The sequence below is a fragment of the Trichosurus vulpecula genome, chromosome 5, assembly GCF_011100635.1.
Source record: "Trichosurus vulpecula isolate mTriVul1 chromosome 5, mTriVul1.pri, whole genome shotgun sequence".
NCBI lineage: Eukaryota > Metazoa > Chordata > Mammalia > Diprotodontia > Phalangeridae > Trichosurus > Trichosurus vulpecula.
Window position 1 is genome coordinate 66290936 of NC_050577.1, and position 17965 is coordinate 66308900.

Sequence of the window (17965 nt, forward strand, 5' to 3'; positions counted from 1 at the left end):
CTACTTTATCTAATGGCTTAGCAAGTATTTGTTGTCAGACAATGTATAATTTATTAAAAAGAAGATGATTTATTCCAAGGTGACAGGCATTTTCTATTTTGCAAAGTAATGCTTGTTTTTATACAACTAGTGCCCAATTATCCATTTTAATTGTTTAATTGTTTTTTAATGCTTTTTATTTTTGTCATTAACTTTTTCCCAGAGAAGGTAAAAAAAAGTGCAACTAGACTATGGTTAATAAAATTTACAATAGTACCCCTTTTTCACTAATTGAGATAACCCTAAAAATTTTGCTTAGTATTTTTAAAACTTTTTTGTGGGAGTTGTGTGTTGTTATGTTTGTTCTTTGTTTTCAAAGAGGACCATGGGATCAGGGAGATGATGACATGACTTGCAGTTGACTTTGATTTGAGTGGGGGAGGGCTGTGTAAGGTCACCAGCTTCACTTTCTCCTCCAGAGCCATCTGGATCCAGTGACCAGATATTCATCTGGATGACTGGTGATGACCCAGGTTGCAACGGGAGATCCTGGCCCTTTTGTGGGAATGGCGGAGAAGCAGAGAACATGGGTCAGGGTCTAGACTTATAGCTTCACCGGTGGAAGGAACTTTAGCTACAGAAACTCCCTAGACCAATGAAGATGGGCAACTCTAATTTAGATGCTTAGAGATTTCCTGGGATGCTGGAGGTTAAGTGACTTGCCCAGGAGCACATCCAATTTGTGTCAGAAATAAGACTGGAACTCCTTTACTGGCCCTCTATCCACTCACTACTCAAGCTGCCTCTTCTTTTTAACCTATTACCTGACAAAAAGTAGTTTTGACATAATTATGCACTAGGTTGAATAAAAAATGTCAGCACAAAATTGTTGAATAAACCAAGAAAAAAAGAAGCATCCTCCTCCCCATAAAGGGAAGACAGTTAATAGGTTAAGAATTCTTATTAGAATTTCGTTAGGTGGCAAGCAGAGATATGGCAGTCTATTGTTTCCTGAAGGACAAAAGGCAAGAGACCCAAGGTGGTTCCACAGAACAAGTGATTTTTCTATTGACTATCCATCTCTTCCCAGATTCCATTGTCACTTTTTCTAGGAAACTTTATAAATGAAGTAGTACAGTCCAATAGAAAGCTTTGAAGTATAGAGACCTGGGTTCAGGTGCCTGGCCATTCACAATGCCATATTTGTAAAGTGCTTAGCATAGTTCCTGGTATATAATAAACACCACAGAAATGCTAGCTATGATGATGATGATGATGATGATGTTACCTTATGCAAATCATTCGTGCTGAGACTCTTTTTTCATCTTTTACATCTGTAAAATGGGCAGACTAACCCTTGAAGAGACTAGACAAAATCAAGCAGATAAGGGCAGAAATGACACAACAGGAAAATGGGCTGGGATAAAAATCTCACGTAATGGAATCAGAAGAAAAATAGCAAGATATCTGGGTTTCATTGTTGTTCTCAAGCCTTGACCAATATGGGGGAAACAGAAGAGGTGAGCCAGATAGACACTGGTCCTAGGTAAATGGGAGGAGGAATGCTGAGGTGGCTAGAAGTGAAATTGAGATTATTACTCAAAGACTCTGTATGTAAAGCATTATACAAATATAAGAGGGATATCCTATAACCCCAAGCTCAATTCATGCAACTACTTAGATGTTCTATCTCAATACCTTCTTAGGGGTGTGCTGATAAATTTTTAATAATCAGCTCTCCAAAAATGTACCTACAATACTCTTTCAAGATTAATCTGAAGGGCTGATCCTGGTTCTAAAATGCTTCACGTTCTTCTCCATAGTGGTTTTCCAAATCTGTCTCATTAAAGACTGTCTCCAGACTTGGCCACCATGATTCTCTGCCTTCTTCCTCTGTCCCTGAGGTTCCTCCTTCCATTGGTGAGTTCCTCACAGAACCTCCATGATGAGGAAGGGCCCTGACCAGATGTCCTCCTTCCTCTAGACTTCACCACCATGCCCAGTGGCGAGGCCTTCTCCATTCCCCAGTTCCCTTTTCAGCTCCTTTTAGGTGTTATCTTCTTGAATTAGAATGTAAGTGACTTGAATTAGAATGTAAGTGAACTTCTTTTTACATGTATTTGTATCCCTAGAGTGCACTGTTGCTGTTGTTCGTCCTCCATTCAATGACATCAGGAAGGTGATGCCATGACTTGCAAGTGAATTAGACTTAAGTGGGGGGTAGGGGGGAGGGGCTGTGCAAGGTCATCAGTCTCACTTTCTCCTCCAGAGCTATCTGGGTCCAGTGGCCAGATATAGATCGAGACTACTAACAATGGCCCAGAACGCAGTGGTGGGACCTCTGCCTTTTTCCGCTGAGGTCTTTCCCAGGCCTCAGTTTGGCTGAGGCAATGCCACTGATCATTGAGGCTAAACGAGATAGTCCTTAGAACAGGGTAAGGGCTTAACAAATGTTTCTTAACTTGACTTGAAATGAAAAAGGCTGTTTTGGTGGAGGCAGAAGGAGGAGCTCTACCCAGAAGTCGATGAGCACTGAATCCATCAGAGTCTAGCCATTCTGAGTATCCTAAAAATTTATTTTATCTGACTCCAGTTGGGCCCTCACTGCAACAAGGCAATCCTTTTCTTCCTCCTTAACTGATTATCTCACTCCCCACTGGGGCTATTCCAAATGTTCTCTTTTCTCAAATCTCCCACACCTTCCCCTCTCCCTGCCTCTCAGCTGAGGTTCTCTCCCTAAACTCAGGGCATTTGCTGTGAGCTCCCTCTTCTTCCCTTCTCTTCATAACATTCCTTAATATTTTCCTCTCCTCTTTGCCCCCAGTCTCTGATGAGGTGACCCTTTTTCTTGCCAGGGTCATTTCCTTCACATGAGCCCTTGATCCCATCCTTGCCCATTTTTTCCAGAAGACTGTCCCCTTAGTCATCCCTTCTCTCTCCCTAATCTTCAGCCTTTCTCTGTCTATTGGTTTCTTCTGTACTGTTTTAAATTTTGCCTAATATCCCCTTTCATAAACAAAGAAGAAGGGAAAAAACAGAGGTGGCTAGGAGCACAGGCCCTGTAATCAGGAGAACCTAAGTTCAAATCCAGCCTCAGATACTTACTAGCTGTGTGACTCTGGGCAAGTCACTTAACCCCATTGCCTCCAAAAGACAAAAAACAGAACATAAAACAACTTCAAAAGACCCTACAATTCCCTGGAGCTATCATCTTATATCTCTCCATCTTTTCTCAGGCAAACTCCTAGAAAACACTATCTATATTCATTTCTTCCACTTCCTTACTCCTCAATTCTTTGCAATCTGGCTTCTGAGGTCATTAATTAACCAAAACTTGTCTCTTTAATGTTACTAAAGACCTCTTAATTACCAATTCTGGTGAGTTTTTTTTTCATTGCTTCTTTTTTAACTTTCTGCTGCATTATTAATTACCCTCTCCTCCTGAATACTTTTCTCTGGGTTTTTGTGATATTATTATCTCTTGATTCTGTTCCTACCTGTCTGACCACCTCTCAGTATCCTTTGCTAGCTGGCCATCCATATTAAATCCTCTATCTGCAGATATTCCCCATAGTTCTATCCTGGGGCTCCTCTTTTCTCTCTACACTCTCTCAGTGACTTGAGATACATATGTATATCTAGGTATGTATGTATATACACATATATCTGAGTCATCAGTATGAGGATGATAACATATGCACACATACATGTACATAATATATACTCACACATATGTATATATATGCATACATACATATACATTCTATGTCTAGCCCCAGTCTCTCCTCTGAGCTAGCTTCAATCAGCATCGTGGCCTATTGAACACTTCAAATTGGATACACTGGAGACATCTCAAACTCAGCATACCCAAAATAGAACTCATAACATGCCACCCCGCAAAATTAACTTTCTTCCATACTTCCCTATTTTTGCCAAAGGAACCACCACTCGTCCATTCTCCCAGGTTGGTACCTTTGGCATCACCCTTGAGTCCTCCCTATCTCTCACCCCACACAGCCAATCAGTTGTCAAGTCCTCCTATTTCTACCTCTACAACACTTTTTGAGTGGGACACTTGGCTGCCGACAAGGCTACTACCTTAGTTCAGACCCTTATTGCTTCCCACAAATACTACTGCAATGGCCTCCTCTCCATGGCTGCCATAATGATATTCCTTAACTGAAGGTTTAACCATGTGACACTCTCCCCCCACCCCCACCCCACTCTCACACTGAATCTCTGGAATAAAATATAAGCTCCCTTGTTTGGCTTTTGAGGCCCTTCCCAATCTTGCCCCTAACTCTTTCTAGTCTTACTACCCATAACTCACCTTCCTCACCTTCGGGACCTTTCCCTCCCCGACAACCTTGTATTTAATCTGCATATTCTTACATACGTTCCCATCTTCTTTCCTGATGGAACGTCAGCACCTTCAGGATAAGAGGATGGTCTCATCCTTTGTAATTCTCTATCTCCAGTAGCCAGAACAATACCTGGCTCGTTGGGAGCACTTCAGAAGCTCCAGTGACTTCCAAGGTCCCTTCCGCCTCTAAATCTATGCTCCCACCTGGAATAATGTAAAGGAGGAAATGTTAGAGGTGAGGGGAAAGTTACAAAAAACAAAACAAAAAACCCTTTGGCTAGGCAGACTTTCTGGATGATGTGGGGAGGTCTTGTGCCAAGGGTGAAGAAACAGGGAGATGATGTAGACTAGCAAGGGGGTCCTTGGAAGGCAGGACAGGAGGAAGTGGGGTGGGTGGCTAACGGCCACAGCCAGGCGATAGAGGCAGGACGTGGGGTTAGGGAGGCCTCAGCTCAAATACCGCCTCCCTCCCCCCTCAACCTGTGACCCCGGGGGAATCGCTTCAACTCTCCCCATGTCCCACTGTATCTAACAGGGTAACATACGTTAAGCGCTCTGAAAACCTTAACACACCGGGTAAATAAATACCAGATATTATTGACCCGCCGGCTAGGTGGGGCTGTGGAAGGAGACTAGATGATGGAGCCGTGGAGAGTGCATCAGGAAAGACCCGGGTTTAAATGCAGCCTTTCCTGGCCTCAGTTTCCCCAACTGTAAAACAGGGATAACGGCAGGATTGTTGGGAAGATCAAATGAGTTAATATGCCTAAGCTGCTTTGCAAACTTGACAATTCTATATAAAGGCGAGCTCTCAACTTTGGGAGGGATACGGAGGTGTGGGAAGGGGCTCAGATGGTGCTGGAGTTCGGATATGGGGGGGGGTCCTAACCCCTACCCCCCCGAAAGCTCCGCAGTTTCCGCGCCCCTGGCTGCCGGTCGGGCGGCCATTCGGCTGGGAACTTGCTTAAGTGAGACTCGGAAAGAGGAAGCGCCGAGCTCGAGGGCCGCGGCAAAGGCGGTAAATAGAAGGGGAGGTTGCCCAATGACTCCGGGGCTGAGGGGTTATTTGTCCCCCGCGTCCTCTCCAGGAGCCCAGAAAGCGGACCGGGCCTGAGCGGGGAGCCCCGCGTCCCAGGAAGGGGAACTGTCGAGGCTCGGGCGGCCGCAGAGGCCGGCTGAGCGGTCCCACCCCCGCACCCCGCAGGCGGAGGACAGAGAAAGGGGAAGGGGCCGGAGCAGCGCGTGGGTTTGGGAGGGGCGGCGTAGATAAGGGGCGCCCCAAATCTGCAGATCCGCTTCCTAGTGCCCCGGATCGGGGCGCGCCGCCCGCGTCTTTACGCACGTGAGAACTTGGCACTCCGAGCCCCCGACGGCCTCCCGCGGGGCGGGGGTACGGGACTGAGCCACTTCCTCCCCGAGGCCGCTCCCCGGAGCCCAGCGGCAGACCTCATCGCCCCAGCCCGCCGGGGGACCAGCTGAACCTCCGTCCGGCTCCGCGCCGGGCCCCCGATCATCGTCTCACAGCAGGAGCGACCGCGCCGGAGGTTCGCCAAGGTAAAGCTCCGTGCGCCGCGGGCTCGGGGGGGCCGGGGGCGTCATCATGAGCCCCTCACCCACCCGAGATCCGGGGGGACCTTGGGAAGAGGCGCCCAGCCCCCTTCACTGAGGCGGGGGCCATCAGGCAGTAGAGGGGGACCGCCCCCAGCCGCCTCAGCGCTCCTCTCCTTTGGGGGGGGGGGGTGCGTTCCATGTACAGGGAACTTAAAGATATGGGGGAAAAGGGCGCCCTTCCGCCATTCGCCCTCCCACTTCACCCGAAACTCGCACGGGCTCCCGGCGTGTGCCGGCCCCAGATCTGTTTCTTCAAATTTGCACAACTTCCTGCCAAGGAAATTGCTCAAAGTCTATCCGCGTTTTAACACTCAGAAGCCGCGTGAAGGCAGAGCTGCCCACCCGTCGGTTGAACGTGGAGGGAGCCTTAGGCCGGCTTTCATTCTCTACACGGTGTTGGCGATCTGGTTTGGGATTCCGTGGGGAGAATGGAGGTGTCCGTCCCTGGACGTTGACTCCTAGAATTTGCCTCCAAAGAACCCAGATGCCTGCGAGCTAAGGACCCGGGCACCTTTCTCCAGCTAGGATCTCTTCTCTGAATAATCTAATTTTGGTGCTTTTTTTTCGCCCCTGATGAGCACTTGCCTCGGGCAGATGAGATAACACTTTGCAAATCTTAAATCTTATGTAAATATTAATTATTACTGTTGTTAGAACCATCATCTTTTTTCCCTTTAAGTGCAAAAAAAAAAAGGTAAAATTCAGGAAGTCAGTGGCAACAGCCCTGTATTGTTGGTAAGAATAAATTACAAGGGTTAATTTTATTTAGCAATCCATCAAAAAATAGGCAGCACTTTCTGTGTTCCAGGCAATCGGCTAGTCACTGGGGTTAGACAGATTAAAATGCTACAGCTCCTTCCCTCCACGAGTTTGCTTTTCATTGCACCATAAGCTAAATTTCTATCAGGAACTTGAGGCAGGTGGCTCATGGCAAGCCTTCACGTTGTGTGCGGTTGCATCGATGGTTTCCCGTTGAGAAGAATGGTGTGAGGCATGTGGTTGTGCTCCTTTAAACGTTGTATGGTGGAGGTGCCCCAACATCTGCCCATAATAAAGGAACTAGTGAGAAAAACGAAATTAGACTGTTCAGAGAAGTACAGGAGGAACGTGGAATCCCAGTAACGCAGTCCTCATTTCACAGCCATTTGGGTTATCTGGTGTAGCAAGTTTTAAGTCAGTGCCTAGTGTGAAAGGCAAGACTCAATTTAAATTTGGGGGCTTTAGTCAGAAATTTTAGACCAGGGTCTCTTGTGTCACTTGTTCAATAAACATCTCTATGTTTCTCTGGTGGCTTTACAGTAACAAAAGGGATCTTGGGGCTGCATCATAAATTTGCGGTGAACCTCATACTGATATAGTTTTGGGGAGGTAAATTATGCCAGCTCTGAAAACAGGGGGTGTGCAATTTATTCAATTTGTTTTGTTTCAGTTACAATTTTATTTTCAAAGAAATTCAAAGATCCCATTTTATGGTCCCTGGCTTTAAAAAAAAAATCCTTGTCTCTTAAAACCAAAATATCACATTTCCCTGTGGCACATTGATCTGGAGGAATCAGTATACCTGGGTAGTAGTCATTGTTCTTCTCTAACTAGCTGTGACTTTGAATAAGTCATTTGGACTTTTTTAAGCCTCAAGGTTTTTGTTTTTTGTTTTTTTTTCCTTGTAAAAAGCCAGAGATCTTTAAAGACTCTTTCAATCTTGTGATTTTTAAAAATTTCTCCTGATTTGAATGAATACTGGCTATATTTAGATTAATTTATAAAGAATTACTAGTTACCTTACAAACTTAAAAGTCTACATGACTTCATTCCAGATGGAAAAAATCCAAAGAAGAGCTTACTAATTTATTGATTCGTTTGAAGCGATCTGCTTCTGAGAATTCCAGAGTATTTTGATGACTGGGTATTTAGCCCTCAGAGTATAGGATATCTCTGGGCCATGAGATGGGCAGGCCGCTATTTGAGAGATGGAACTATTGAGATAAAGAGCTGACTTACCCAAGGTTCTGTAGAGAGCCTATCTGTCTTGTTAGTTAAGGGAGAGTATGGTCACAAGGAATAGATTCTAGGTTGCCAGCATAATTATCTCTCAAGAAACACAGTTTTATAAAGTAGATTGTCTTTTGCTGACAGGTCTGCTTAATCCAAAATTCAGTGTCTAGTTTCCTTCCAGGTTATGTAGGTCTCGTTAAAATATATATATATATTTGTATTTAGGATATGTACTATATTAAAAGATACCTGTCCTGCCTTTACCCCATTTTAATTTTTGCATTTTTATTTTAATTATTAATTATTTATGTGTTTATGCATATTTGTTCGCGTCTTGTGTCTCCCATTAGATTGTGAATTCCTTGAGGCCAGGGACTGTCTTTTGCCTCTTTTTGTATCCCCACCATTTATTTAGCACAGTGCCTTGTGCATGGTAGGTGATGAATAAATATTTAATGGCTGTTTTATGGCCCAGATATTGCTATATCCATGCAATTTAAAAAAAAACAACAGCAACAAATGGCAAGGTTCTATAAATGCCTAATTTGTAATTTGACATCCCATGCTTTTTACTCAAACCCCACTGTACTTTTTTTTTATTTATTGTTCTTGCTGTTGTCATTTTTTTTGGAGGCAGTGGGGGGGGGGTGTGTGGTTAAGTGACTTGCCTAGGGTCACACAGCTAGTAAGTGAGTACTTTTAAAGACTGTTATTATTTTCATTTATTTCCCACTCTTCGTCCAACTCAATTTTTTTGTACCTTAAAACCCTGAGTTTTTTGCAGTCTTGAAGTGATTTGTATATTTCATTCTTTAAATTACCAGCACAGGCATTTACATATGGACAATTATGTAATTATCAAAGAGTCTTTGTTCATCTCATGAAACGTGTTTTTTTCCATGGCTTGGCAGGATCCTAGATACTTGTAGGATCACAGGAGATAGAAATAACTAGAAAGAACCTGAGAGGCCATCTCAACCAGACTACTTCCCTCTGAGGAACTGAGGCCCATAGAGATTAAGTGACCTGCAGAGATCACACAGCCAACAAGAACAAAGCCAGCACACAAACCGGTATCCTCTGTCTCCAAACCCAGTGCTTTCTCAGCCATCCCCCTCTGTCCACTGTTCTTACCACCTCTCCTGGACTTTTGTAATAGTGTCTAATTTGGTCTCCTGGTCATCAGTCTCTTCTTGCTTCAATCCCGGTTTCACATAGCTGCTGAAATAATCTAATGACCTTGTCATTCATCCCCTTGACTTAAAATCTTAACTGACTGCCATTCAACAAAATAAGAATTCCTTCCCTTGGCATTTGTCTGTCTAGAGTTGGGCAGCCTGACCTTACCGCACTGGACCACCAACAGGCCCTCAGACTTGACCTTGTTCCTTCTTGGTGCATTTACACAGACTCTCATCCCCTGTGCCTGGAATGAATTCCTTCCCCATCTTTGCCTCTGTCTTCCTTTGAAAGTCTTAATCTTCCTTCATAGCTCATCTCCTGTGTCACCATGAAACCCTCCTTGATCCCTCCCACTGAACACATGTATTCCCCATACAAAATGTCCAAGATTAGAGGTAATCCCCATATTAAAATGTGATTGGGAAATATTTAAGAGAATAAGTTAAAATATAATACAACCTAGATAATGTTAATTCATGGTTTTTTAAATCAATATGCAGCCCACAAGGATCTGTTTCTGTTTGAGTTTGATATCACTGTAGATAGAGTGTTGGACCTGGAGTCAGGAAGATCCTCAGATACTTGGTGTGTGACCTTGAATAAATCGCTTAAACTGCTTGCCTCAGTTTCCTCCTCTGAAAAATGGGTATAAAAATAGCACCTACCTCCCAGGGCTGTTAAGAGCATCAAACACAATAATGTTTGTAAAGTGCTTAGCAAACTTTCTGGTAACATAGTCGGCACTATATAAATGCTAGCTATTTTTATTTATTATTATGTAGGCTGAAGGAGAGAATAAGGAGTTGAAGACAAGGCCAGAGACTGTATAAGGATGGTGGTGCCTTTGAAAGAAGTTGAGTTTAGAAGAGGTAGAGGGCTTGGGGTGGGGGGGGTGCGGAGAAAGATAATGTGTTCAGTTTGGGACATGGTAAGTTTGAGGTCTCTGGGACATCCAGCTTGAAATGTTCCAAAGGCAGCTGGGGACGCAGGGCTACATCTCAGGGGAGAAACCAGAGCTGGATACATAGAGTGATGAGGTTCCTTCTGGCCTTAGAAATAGTTCTATTAGATGATATATAGGTCTTTAGAAGTATTTAATTTACGAGTGTATTTGTGATTTATTTGCATCACTTTGTGACATGAAAGCATTTTTCTAAGGAGACTACCGTATAAAAAATCAGTTAAATTTTTTGTATTATTGCAAAGGGAGATTAGTCCACACCTTCCATTTTACGGATGAAGAAACTGATGCCCATAGAAGTGAAATGGCTTGCAAGAGATTACATAGTTTGTAAGTGGAAGAGCCAGGATTTGAACCCAGGTGACCTGGTCACCTAAATTTCCTTCTGCCACTATTAAAAAAAAAAGTACCGCTATAAATATTTTGGTGTAAATGGGGCCTTTCTTTTTATCAGTAATCCCCTTGGGGGAATCTCTGGGTCAAAGGGAATGGATATTTTAGTCATTTTATTTGCATAACTCTCAGTTGCTTTCTAAAACAATTGAATTAATTCACAGCCCAGCAACAAAGCCTTAGTGTGCCTATCTTTTCACAGCCCCTCCAACATTGACTTCCTGTCTGTGGTCATCTTTGCTCATTTGCTGGGCATGAGGTAAAACTGCAGGGTTGTTTTGATTCACATCTTCTTATTATTAGTGACTAAGAGGATTTATTTTATGTGGTTCTTAATAGTTTACAGTTTTTCTTCTGAGAACCATGTATGTATTGGGAAATGGCTTTTGGTCTTGTGTCTTTTTTAGTTGTTCATGGATTTAGTAACATAGGATTTGCCTGGTGAAGAAAGGCCCTGGGGTAGGAATAAGGAGACTTTCATCATAGTTCTGCCATCTACTCTAGAACTTTGTTTTTTATTTATTTTTATTTTACTCCAGAACTTTCAACAGTTCTCTCTGCCTCAGTTCTCCCTTATCTCCGTAAAGTGGAGATTTAAAAAAATCCTTGCTATGAATGGACAGGTACAAAATGTTGAAGCAATGTGTCCTGAAAATCCAACCAAACAGCCATAAAAGGGAAAAGATATTATTCATGTAGAAGTTGCAATCTGCCTAATGAGGAACTTAGTTCATAAATTTCCACCACCAATCAAACTAAAAGGTTAGGACTAAAGAGAGGAAGCGTATCTCTGTTAGTTATTTATTTAGATCAGGGCTTCTTAAACTTTTTCCACTTGTGATCCCTTCAGCGCTTCTTAAACTGTGGGTTGTGACCCCATATGGGGTAGTTTAGACTCACTACTTCAAGGTGGTTGTAAAGAATATCTTAGAAGCTCCATGGGTGTGGTAGACCTTGAGCCATAACTAGGACAGGATGACTGGGGCTTTTCTCAGGGTGCCAAAATTTAGAAGGGGCTGACAGCACTTGTACACCTTCAGTAGGTAGGTAGAAATAACTAAAATTAGTATCCAGTTAGCAAGAAAAAATTAGGTAAAATAGTAAGCTATCAGATACTACACTTCCTCCCCTCAGCTGCCACACCCCGTTCAGTGATCATTTGACCTGGCCCTTCCCTGTTCTCTCCTCACTGACATTTTCCTCTGCGGTGGCCCTGAGATGACCCAGAGTCCCAAATCCTGAGGTCCAAGCCTCTCTTTCCTTGAGGTCTTTTCTCCCCAGCCCACAGTCTAATTTTTCATAAAACATCGATCGCCTTTCATACCATACCTTTTGCACCAAGGTACGATTTTGCAGTGCTTGCTCCAGGTGCCAGAATTGCTAGCTACAGTTCTGGAAGGCATTGTAAGAGCAGGATGTGTTTGGGAAGGTAGGGAGCTTCAGAGTCATTGACTACGAGGCTACTCAGCAAGGACATGTCAGAACCAGCCTTGGTGTGGAGTCCCTAAGATCCCAGTGATACTGGAAGGGAGCGTGGTATAGTGAATTTGGGAGTTGGAAGCTCTGCCAGTGAACTTGCTATGGGACCTCAAGCAAATCACCCCACCTCTCTGGGATCTGCCTTCTTACCTCTAAAATGAAGGATTTAGACTAGGTCACCTCTCAAGCTCTGCATAGTCCTAACACTCATTCACTTATTGAGCACCTACTTACTACATGCAAAAATACTGAGGGAGATATAAATAAGGCAGGGTCTGTACCTTGACAAAAATTTTGGAGTCCTTCTTCTCTAACCCCCTGGCTGCCTCTCTTAGTAAGGAGTCTGCAGAACGGTAGACTTCTATTGCGTCAATGTCCCATCACCCCCCATCAGATTTCTAGACATGGGACCATCATCATCATCATCTAAAACTTCTTTTTCTGAGCCATAATTGTGATTGAATGATTCTAATGAATGATTCACTAAATGTGAATGAATGAAACATTAAGTAATTGCATTCTAAGAGAGTAACTTTTCTTGTCCTCTGGCCTCTCTGTTCTCACCTGGACTCAACAAGGGGAGAGGAGGGGGTTCTAGGTTTTTTGTTGTTTTGTTTTTAAGGAAGAAATCATAGGTTCAACCTTTCCTTCTCTGTGTTATTTTATTCACCTATATTTAAGTTGACCGTTTTGCCATTTGAGGATCTATTGAACAATTTACATTTGCAGAATTTCAGATTACAGATCTAGGATTGGGCCAAAAGCTCATATCTGCAAATCTCTGATCGAGATAATCCTTTAAAATGTATGGGGATAGATTTCCTCCTGTGTCATTACCGTTGCATCAACCTAATAGTTACATTTGAGGATTTTTTTAAATGATGCATGTGGATTTGGGGGGGCTTTGCCTTCTTTCCTGCAGGATTTCAACTTTCTCCATTTCCTTTTCCTCATGGAAAAAGTATTGGAATGTTAGTGTGGCATTTTGGTTACAGTGTTGGAATTGAAGACAGGAAGATCTCAATTTGAATCCTGCCTCTAATATTTAGTAGCCATGCGTTAGAGAATCATATTCTTTTGGATTCTTGACATCATTGGATGGATGTGATGAAATTAAGAGGGGCCAAGGCAGGGGTGGGGAACCTGTGGCTTCAAGGCCACGTGTGGCCTCAAGGCCGCAGGTTCCCCATCCCTGGTTTCAGGGATTCAAGAGTTCGTAGGATCATGGCTTTACAATTGGAAAGGACCTTAGATACCATCTAAGCCAGATGTCTTATTTTATAATTGAGGAAAGTAAGGTTGGGAGAGGTTGACTTACTTAAGGTCATGCTGGGAAAGTGGCAGAATTTGAATCAAGGTCCTAGGACTTCAAAAGCCCTACTCTTTTCCCGTCAAAAATGGCTGCTTGTTGGAAAAAACCTTTCCTCACATGCATTACATTGGGATTTTTTGGTCTCAGAGAAGGTGAATGGCAACTCTGAGGAATTCAGAGAAGCTTGGAAAGACCTGTATGAATGGATGCCAAACAGAGTAAGCAGAATTAAGAACAGTTTACAAAGGTCCCACAATACTGTGACCACTAAGTCGAACAGAACTCTGACCAGTACAGTGAACAATCCTCATATCAGAGGGCCTCTTAACGGAGAATTAAGGTGAACTGCAGTTGCAAAATGAGACATACACCAGCTAGCCAGTCAACAAGCATTTATTTATTGTCTGCTCAGTGTTATTGGAAACGCCAATGTATTGGTTTGTTTTGTTTTCATGAATCTGTTACTTTGGAAGGATTTGGGGTAGGGGTCATTGGGAAGTAAGAGTGGTGTTAAAAAAAAGATTTCAATCGAATGATTGTTTTTTAAAAGAGGGGTAATGAATGATTTGGTTTGACACTGTGGAGAGAGCATCACCAGATCTAGAACTGGGAAGGACTTTGGTAAACTAATCTATCCACTGTCACACAGGGAGCAGAGCTGGGATGCCAACCAAAATTCATCGCCTTTTCCTACTGCTTGCAGTCTTAAAATACCCGAAGGGTTGTCACTTGGAAGAGGGTGACTGAAGCAGACACTATGGGGCAGTGGAAAGATGATGGGATTTCAAGGTGGAGCGCCTGGTTCAAATCCTGGCTGCCACCTTCTACTTGTGTGACCTTGAGGAAATGGCTTATCCTCTGTTTCTTCATCTGTGTAGTGAGGGTGGGAAAGCTGGATTAGATGGCCCCTGTGGTTCATTGCAGCTCCAAATCTGTGATCCTATGATGGTTTGTTTTAATTCATCGGGCTGATGTTCTGGATATAGATAAATTCATTTAAAAATAAAGAGAAACTTCTTAACAGCTAGGTAGCAGGGTAGTAAGCACAGTGCCAGTAGGAGTCGTGAAGCAGATAGATCAGTGACTAGTCAGAGATATGGTAGAGAAGATTGATCAGAGCAGGTGACCTCTGATAACCCATCTAGGTTTTAGAATTCTGTGACTGATTGTGTATATCCCAGATACTGGGGAGGATACAGAGAGGAAAAGGGCTAGTTTCTAACCTCAGTGTGTTTGTAATCTCATGGTGACCAGATGTTCTTCCTTTCACAGAATAAAGCTTAGACTAGAATGTGAATAATTTAGTTTTAGGGGGCTATTCATTGAGGAGTACATTCTGGGAGGTTGTCGTCATCACCAGGGAATCAGCCTCATGGTGATGTGTAGCTGGAAAGGGGTAAGGGTCCCCCTGAGGGGACAGGCACAAGTGAAGTAACTGTGGTGCCCCATATGTGATAAAATATTCCTAGCAGCACTTTGTGTGATGACAGAAAACTAGAAAAAAAAGTGAGTGTCCATTAATTAGGGGAATAATGATGCGATACAAATATAATGAGATATTGCTGGGCCATAAGAAATAACGAATATGAGGATTTCAGAGAAACAAGGGAATGTGTGAATTGGTATGTATTGAATAACCACCAGGAGATCAATATACATGATGACTGTGACAATGCAAACCAAAGGAATGATTAAAACGAGGTTGAAAACAGAATAATTGTGATGATTCCTCTTAGTCCTGGAGAAGAGCTGAGGAAGTGCCTCCCTGCTTTTGGTAGAGGGGTGGAGGATTTTGGGTGTGGAATGTTGCATTCTCTGTCCTATGAGGTCACTGTGTTGGCTGGCTTGGCTTAGCTGTTTTTCTTTGTTACAAGATGGAGGGGGGTTGTGGGGTAGTATAGTATTTAGAAGTGGGTGGCGTAAACAAAAAGCACCAGTAAAACTTATTTTTTTCACCAAATAGAAAACAAAGTTTATTAAAGATCTGCCATATAAAACTTATTTTTTAAAAGGGAAAATTAAACCCAATACTTCTTTGTCAGAGTTGCTTGGGCAGGGCCCTTTAAGAAGGCAAGGAAGGGGTTCAGATAGATGTAGCCTCACAGTATTTCCCTTCCAAAGATGCTGTCACTCATGTCAGCCTTCTTAAAGCTTCTCTATGTACTTGTACCAAAGATAATTCTATTCTTCTAGCATGGAGTAATAATAAGAAGGATAACTAGCATTTATAAGATGTTTTAAGGTATACAAAATGTTTTTGAAATATTAACTCATTTGTTTCTCACAAGCACCCTGGGAGATAAATGCAGTCTTTAATCACATTTTCCAGATTCACAAACTGAGACAGAGGTTAAGTGACTTATCCAGGGTCATCCAGCTAATAAGTGTTTGAGGCAGGATTCATACTCAGGTCTTCAGCATCCCAAGTCCAGGAGCTCTGTCCACTGCACCAACTATGGGTGGTAATAGTAAGTTTATCATTTTTTTTTTAAAAAGCCACTTTACAACAGTGATTAACAGTGCTCAGTGTAGGCTCTTAGTAAATGGTGGTATAATTGTCATTTTAAGTGAACATTATCGTTTTCTCAGTGTGTTAATTTTGGGGTCTTAGTGTGAACCCAGAGGGATCATTCTATAAGAACCATTTATCTCCTCTTGTTTCAGATTGACAGTATTGGGACTACCCAGTTGGATAGTAAAAATTAGATATATATGATCGGTCATTAAATACCTTAACTTTGTATTTGCAAGAAAATGAAAGCTATGTAAATTAAAAAAAAATCTAAAAAAACCAAGAAAGGGATATTCAAAAAGCCCCATATGCTGGCACCGGGGCCTGTCAGTGTGCGGCAAGGCCAGGTGCAAGGCAGAGCACTCGTTCCCCTATAGTGCGATAATTTAGTTTATTAGGTGCAAGGTCTCCACATACGCCAGAACTTGATTCTGGCCGCAAGAGGCAGCCAAAAGATGCGTAGGTTTACAAGACACCAGAGCTGACCAGAAGGGGAACGTGGCCTCCCTGCCTGTCTGTCACTTGTATTTCACCATGCATTCAAATGTCCAGTCTAGAACACTCACCAAATGCCCCGATAGAAGTTCTGAGACACCGAAAAAAGCATTTGAAAAGAAGCCGTCTACAAGTTCTAAGTGATTGGCGTTTTTTTATATCAGGCACTCATAAATACCAAAACAACTTAATTGTTTTTAAAAAAACACCATAACCGTTTACTAGAAATATCTCACAAACCAACTGTTCCAACAAAATAGACTTTGCTTCCATCAGGCACACAAGTGTTCAATCTTTAATTAAATTGTAATCATGATTGCACTTAAAAAGAGACAGAACCCAAAGCTAATTAGTGTTCTATACAACCAAAAAAAAGCCCCCAAATAAAAAATCCCTTCTCAGGTGATTTCACATGGGAGCACGTTAGTGAAAGATATGGCAGCTCAGGTAATTCCAGCACGATTAACTAGAAGAACTAGATACACCCAGAGCCGCTGCTGTTAACAAGATATTATATCTCTGCCGATGAGCCTAAAATTAACTACTGCTAATTCTGAGATAATGCCAGTGAACGAGCAGTTTGGAGGTGGCACCCTTTTCTTCACTCTTTCAGCATGACCTCCAGCTACTTAAACTTTGTCAATGATGAGCCTCAGTCAGCTAAACATTGTGTTTGGAATGTAGATATTAATTCCATGGCGGTATAGATTCATTGTCTGGGCCATTGTTGTGGGCAAATGTTTGCCATCCTGTGACTCACCGTGAGCAGTGAATAGAGCAGTTTAAAGCCAGGAAGTTTATTCGAGCTTCTGTAAAAACCAGAGAATAACTTAATTCATAAAAACTCAATTATTCTAGATCACTGGGCTTCAGCGGAGTCAGAACAAGCATGCATAGGGTCTAACATAATAACTCAGCTAGGGTAGGGAACTTCTCCTGGAGACAGGAAATGAGGAAATTTCAATTTGTCCTAATTCTGGTTATATAATATTGAAATTGTGTGCAAAAACAGCAGGAAAATTAACCTCTATAAGATTTGGGTTGAGTGTTCAGATAAGGGGTGTGGAACCTGCAGCCTCAAGGCCACCTGTTGCCTTCTAGGTCCTGGGGGTCAGCCTTTCGACTGAGTCCAAGTTTTATGGAGCAAGTCCTTTTATTAAGGGGATTTGTTCTGTGAAGTTTGGATTCAGTCACAAAGCTGCACCTGAGGACCTGGAGGGCCACGTGGCCTCAAGGCTTCAAGTTCCCCATCCCTGGTTCGGACCCTTTTCCTAAGAGAACTCTAGACTATCAGACCAAGTCTGGGGAAAGCCTCTCCTGTTGCTGTTGGATTTCAGGGCACTCAAACCCTAGACCAGAGGAAAGCATTTTCTAAATGATACTAAGGGAAGTTAGGTGTTACTGTGAGTTCTTGAAAGCGGTTGCTCAGGGGGACCCTGGTCAATCTGAGCGGTCTCCTGCAATAAATTTGGTCAGATGACGGTGCAGCAGGAACTCACTGAAGGTCCCTTTCATGGAGCTAGACATGGACTCTTGTGCCTTGCTGAGGTCTAATGTAGATAGGACTTTTTAGTTTCCATCTCTTTCCTCAGTTTCTCTTCTCTGCTAAGAAACTGGGTATGGTGGCACACACCTGTAATCCCCTGCTATTGATGAGGCTCAGGCTGGTGCATAGCTTGAGTTTAG

At 42.9% G+C, this 17965-nt stretch overlaps 1 protein-coding gene across 1 annotated transcript in view; it reads left to right on the forward strand.

The window, feature by feature from the left end:
• The first annotated feature begins 5478 nt into the window (after positions 1-5478).
• The window catches only part of LOC118852263 (amyloid beta precursor protein binding family B member 1 interacting protein), a 116526-nt gene continuing 104039 nt past the window's right edge, over positions 5479-17965 (forward strand). The window contains exon 1 of the mRNA XM_036761965.1: positions 5479-5896. The gene's annotated coding sequence lies outside the window, so the exon portion shown is untranslated. The remainder of the gene's footprint in view (positions 5897-17965) is intronic.